At 46.8% G+C, this 6,000-nt stretch overlaps 1 protein-coding gene across 2 annotated transcripts in view; it reads left to right on the top strand.

Annotated features, from left to right (window-relative positions):
- The first annotated feature begins 2,119 nt into the window (after positions 1-2,119).
- DUSP16 (dual specificity phosphatase 16) overlaps positions 2,120-6,000 on the top strand; it is a 198,628-nt gene continuing 194,747 nt past the window's right edge. For both annotated transcript variants that reach the window (XM_030214783.1, XM_030214784.1), the window contains exon 1: positions 2,120-2,380. The gene's annotated coding sequence lies outside the window, so the exon portion shown is untranslated. The remainder of the gene's footprint in view (positions 2,381-6,000) is intronic.

Genomic DNA, 6,000 nt, shown 5'->3' with positions numbered 1-6,000 from the left:
CCACACCTCCATGTCCTACCCAAACACCCCTTATCCCATCCCTACCTAATCTGGCCTGGCCCCCTCCCTCCTCTCAATATATATAAAAAAGATTTGCAGGTGATCTAATCACCCCTCCCTCCCACCCAGTCCCACAAAAAACTCCCTGGTAGTCTAGTGGGCAGTGGCATAGCCAGGGGTGGGCTCGGGTGGGCAAGGGCCTACCCAGTTTTGCTTTGGGCCCACCCACTGGCAGTGCACATCATTAGTAAAGCTGGCGGGGATCCTCGGGCCCCACCAGCTGAGTCCTCTCTAGAGTTTCCTCCCCTCTCAGTCTCATCCCCAGAGCAGTCAACAGCACATTTTCAGCTGTTGCCACTGGCACTCCCCTCCCCCACTGCGCATGCTCAGTTCAGTTGGCAACCCTGCACATGTGTGCATGAGGCATGCTGGTTGAACTAAGCATGCAAGGGAGCTTGGGATTCTTCAGCTGGTGGAGCCTGGGAATCCCCGCCAGCCAAGGTATTTATTTTTAATGCTGCGGGGTTGGGCAAGGGGCAGTAGCAGACAGGCAGTATGGGTCATGCCCACCCTGTTCACTCCCTGGCCCACCCAATAACCTAAGTCTTACTACGCTACTAATGGGCTCCCCACCACCATCTACCCACCCTGCAACACCAAGCCTGAGCCTCCCGACCCCGTACCTTGAATGAAGCAGGAGCAATACCCACTCACTTCTGGAACTCTGTGCAAACCCCTAAGTGCTGATAGTGAGAGACAAATGTGTGTGAGTCAAAGCAAACCCGAAAGTGAAAGCACACATTGGCCTGTTTCCTGCACTTAAATATAAGCTTTCCAAGGGAAAAAAATGAAAATCTTAACATTTAAAGGTGCAGAAAACAGGTACTAATGTGTGCTTCACTCTTGGGCTTGCCTGGCGCATGCGTACATGAGCTAAGCATACCGCGAAACTCTTCTGGACATACTCCAAGCACATTCCCCCCTTGCTGTCACTTTTACTGCATGCATATAATTTAAATACCATTTCCTACTTTTCTGTGCTGTTGGCTTTACCATGGGAGTACTACGCATCAGCCCACCAGTTAGAATAAAGCATCAGTCCTACAGCGAACATAGCAAGAGGCGTGCATGAGGAGGTTTAATGACTAGCATCCATAATATCTACCCGGGCATCAATAGTCAGCTACAGAATTACCAACTCGTACTATTTTGGTCAAAAAGATTACCTTTTTTTTCATATTATCATTTTTTTTGCATCCTCCAATACATAGACGATTAAGACATCTCTCTTTCTTTCTCCCCCCTCCAGCCTATGCTAAGAGGTTTCAAATATTGGCATGTATGCAAACGGCATAAGAGTTATATCCATTACTTAGTTTCATTTTGCAGTTTTCAACATTTAATTGTAATAGAGAAGTTGCAGCTTATGTGTTACAGTGCTATATAATAAATGAATTTCTTATTATTAGGAAGCCGAGGCCCTATTTTTACTACCGTACGTCTCTGCCATCATCAGAACATCTATTATTGCAGGATAAAGGAAAACATTTGTATGGTAGTTGTATATTTTATGACAGAGTGGCCATACAATGTTTGGGGGGAATGTCAGCGATACACTGTGAGGTGTGAGCATTTGTCTTTTTTAATAAGGGTTAACTACTCTAACACTTCAACGTAGAGATAATTCCTCTCTTAAGAAAAAGCCTTGGGAAATCTCCCAGGGGCGATCTGTGAAGGAGAGAAGGAAGAGAACAAAGAGGAGGGAACGTGAAAAGCGAGCGGAGCCAGTGTCAGCCACTGATTTGAACGCTGCCGATGCTATACCCACCCTCCCAGAGCAACATAAACCCAGCGCACGCCAAGGATAACAGGGAGCGTGGAGGCTACGGAGAATGAACCCCCGGAGCCCGGGGTGACGACTCCTCCGCCAGGGCTGTTGTTTGGGGGGTAGGGCTTGCGGCCAGGAGGCGGGGCTCGCGCTGCCGCTGCTCCCCCGCGCGCGCTGAGTTCATTCCCAGGGATTGGTTTCCAGTGACGTCACCCTGCTATTTTTACCCCGATGACCTCATCCCTCGGTTGAAGTTTCCTCTCACCAGCGCTGTCTTTTCTCGCGCTCCCTGTTCTCTCCCCCCCCCTTCCCCCACCATTTCTTTTAACTTGTACAATTTTTTTCGTCTTTCTTTTTTTTTTTTTGCCTTTTCGAAAACTTCCCGCGTTTGTCCTGTGAAGTAAGTTTTCGCTGAACTTTTTGCCAAGTTGTTTCTCTCTGTCCGCCGGCCGGAAAGAAGCGGCGACACGAGAGCGGAGAGACTAAGGCTGCCCCCCCTCCCCTCCCCCCACGGCCGGACACGGAGCAGCGCCGAGTCTCTCTCTGGTTCAGGTAGGTGAGCGGCCGACACGGTGCGGTGCAGGAGCCGGACCTCGGACTTCGTGTGAGGTGAGGGAGGAGGAGAGTGGCTCTGTCTGTTCAGTGCCTGGTCCGACAGTACCGCTCGCCCTGTCGGAACGTTCTGTTCACCCGGGGCCTGCGGTTTTGTCCTATGGAAGAGGAATGTGCTCACCCCTGATGGCAGGGTGGAACTTAAGCGCCTCTGTTTGCCCCAGACGATACCTGTCTGTTGCAACCTTTCCCTCGTCCTCTCAACAGATTCTGTTCTTCGTGGCAGGTGGGCTTTGTATTTTTCAGGGTCTTGATGATGAGGACTCGTTTGAAGTTGTGTAATAGAGTAGCGTGGTTGCCGTGTTAGTCCGCACTAAAGGTTAATACTAAATATAAACAAAAACATGACACCTTTTTATTGGACTAACACAACGCTTTTTGTCTAGCTTTTGCTGGTCTTTGGATGTTAAAAACGTTAGTCCTCAGGTCGGACAGTGACTTGTACGATGATGTCTTCCCATCGCCTTGCTTTTAAACTCTTGTTTTCAGTTTCTGAAGCTGTTCTTTCTATGCGTCGAAATGACTGGCGAGGATAAAACTGAAACTGGCCTGAGCTTTGTAGCGCACTTTAGTATCTGACGTGTGTGGTGCGATGAGAAGACTCAAGGTTTAGGAATGATTGTGTTTTGTTTCAGGGCTTGAATTAAAAGATTTTAGTGCCCATGGGCAGTAAGAGTAGAAAACCTTTATTGCAGTTTGGAGGGGAGGGGACACCTTTTTGGCCTGGATGTTTGTTTGGTGCTTTCAACTTTTGCCAATTTAGGCAGTTTACTACTTGTTGCCTATTCCCAGACCTGGGCTTGTTTTGTTTATTTGATGTTTATATAACTATTGTACCATGTTTATCTTATCTATCTCTCCCTGTTACCTGTCTGGCTAGACTTTAAGCTCCACAGAGCAGGGGTTGTCCTTTGTGTCTATTAAGTGCTCTGTAGCCTTTGTGGCATCATACACTGTAAACCAATATGTAATCTTAGATTGCTTATAATGTGGTTGGGTTGGACTTTTTTTTTTTTGTATTACATATTACTGTAGACCAGATACAACATGGATTCACTTATAATGCAGTCAAATATCGTGAACCCCATCCTTTGCATATTATCGGGTTTACAGTGTAAATGTTTAATAGTAGTAGCTATAACAAAATATTAGGCTTAAATTTTGATTCCAGTTCATAGGGATTATCTGTGAAAATATCCTGGCTGATATTCAACAGTGGTGGTCAGCAATTTTAAAGCTGTTGACAGCTGTTGACAGCTTCGGCACCTAACCACTACACCTCTATTCAGGAAATCTTGACTGCCCCAACTTGACATTTCGTCCTTTAGATTGTAAGCTCCTTCGAGCAGGGACTGTATTTCTTTGTTAAACTGTACAGCGCTGCGTAACCCTAGTAGCACTCTAGAAATGTTAAGTAGTAGTAGCTGCAAGCAGAATTAGACCCTATATTCAATGCCAGGCAGTGTCTGGGCACTGAAGATCTGGATCCTCTGAGGACCCAGAAGCTATGCAGATAGCAGCTGATATGCAGTGCCAGCACCCACATACCTAACCAGGCGAAAATACGACTGCTTCTTATGTGGTCCTCACTGCCCAGTTAAGTATGTGGCCACCAGATCTGAACATCGCTGAAGCCCACATTTCAGGGTCTGCTCTCATTGCTCCCATGGACTGCCTTAGCACTAACCGAACGGTGCTGCAGCAATCAAAGGGCATATTCAGTGGTACTACCTAGTTAAGTTCTGCTGAATATCCCCCATCAGGGCTTAAGCAGGCAGGAGCCTCGCCTGGCCGCTTAATCCTCTTTGAATTTCTACCCCTTTATGGTTATGTTGCTTATAATATATGGGGTAATCTCATTTGTATGTTCAGGCATTCGGTGTACCACCCTTCATATAAAAACATTCAAAATGATGTACAGAAAAAAATGTTTAAAAAAGGCAAGAAGAAATGAGGTGAAATATTGTTGATTCTGTAATGTCTTAGCATATCCTTCTTGGTTACAGTTCAGACCTTACCGGCTATAGTGTTAACTAAAGCAGATCTTGCAAATTAAGAATTCTCATTTAGAACACAGATATAGCATAGTAGATGATGGCAGATAAATACCTGTACAGTCCATCCAGTCTGTCCAACAAGATGAGCTCCTAACATATGGTATGATGTGATATGCTTATAAAACAAATACAATTTGGAAAACTTAACTTTATAAAGTTCTTTTCAAATTGACATTTTGAATAATTTTGTAAACTTAAAATGTTGTTGTAGGTGTTGGATAAATTTGTGAAGGAAGTTGGCAGGGGAAGTGTCCTTTTTATACTTTATTTTTATTATTATTAATTACATTTGTACCCCGTGCTTTCCCACACATAGCAGGTTCAATGCGGCTTACATAGTAAATAGAATTACAAAGTCTTGAAGGAGAATGTTACCAGTTGTAGTAAACATAGTGTAGTGGGGTTTTGAGGATATGTAAATTGAGCATGGAGAGGTAAACAAAGATAGGATGAGCAAAAGGAGATTGGGAGGGATAAGGAGTAGGAAGGATGGAGAGGAAGAGATTGAGGAATGAGCATAAGGAGATTGTGAGACATTCATTTGTATGTTGTATTGTACTTCCCATTTGTTGTAAATGGCTGTCACTTTGAGGCAGATGCAGCAACCAAACGTAAAAAAATCAAAATCGTTAAAGTCCCTAACGATTTTTAAAAAACGAAGAATGCACCAAAAAAAAAAAATCACACATGCTCAGATCGGTATTGAAACGTACAATGTATCAAACAATCACAATACACATCGGTAATCGGCCCCTAAATCATGCGCAGAGCAGCCAAGCGTTTTGCTGGCTGCTCTGCGCATGCTGCAAACGTAAAAACAAACAAAAAAAAAGCCACAACACATACACGTGGCTACCCGGTCAGCAAAATCCAGGAGGGGGCAAGGGCGCTCGTCCGAGGCGTCCTGTATGGACGGCCTTGCCCCCCCCGCTGCTCCCCACTTTCCGCCGCTTTCCCACCCACCACGAAAAAGCAAAATGCTAGCTGCCCCGGTCCCCCTCCCTTCCTGTTCTTGTGTTCTGCAGTGCTAACTCCGCCTCCCGTCATTCTTCCGTCCCGTGCCCCGCCCCCGCTGCCCCCCCTGAGGTCGACTACACTGCTCCCCCCCTCCACCGAGACCCCCCTCCCTATTAACGCCTCTCACCTCTTTCTGAAGCGCTGCACGGGCAGGAAGATCTGTTGTGTTGCTTGTAGAGTCTCCATGACGTCTCTTCTTCCCTGGCCCAGGCCCCGCCTCCTTATGACGTAAGGGGGCAGCGGGGGCGGGGCACGGGACAGAAGAATGACGGGAGGCGGAGTTAGCTCTGCAGAACACAGGAACAGGAAGGGAGGGGGACCGGGGCTGCTAGAATTTTGCTTTTTCGGGGGGGGGGCAGCGGAAAGTGGGGAGCAGCGGGGGGGGGGGGGCAAGGCCGTCCATACAGGACGCCTCGGACGAGCGCCCTTGCCCCCTCCCGACCCTTTTTTAATTTTTTTATTTGATGTGTTTTCTGACGTCCTTTG

This window comes from Microcaecilia unicolor, chromosome 9 (assembly GCF_901765095.1).
Source record: "Microcaecilia unicolor chromosome 9, aMicUni1.1, whole genome shotgun sequence".
Lineage (NCBI taxonomy): Eukaryota > Metazoa > Chordata > Amphibia > Gymnophiona > Siphonopidae > Microcaecilia > Microcaecilia unicolor.
The sequence above is the reverse complement of the archived record's forward strand: the minus strand, read 5'-3'. Positions and strand labels throughout refer to the sequence as shown.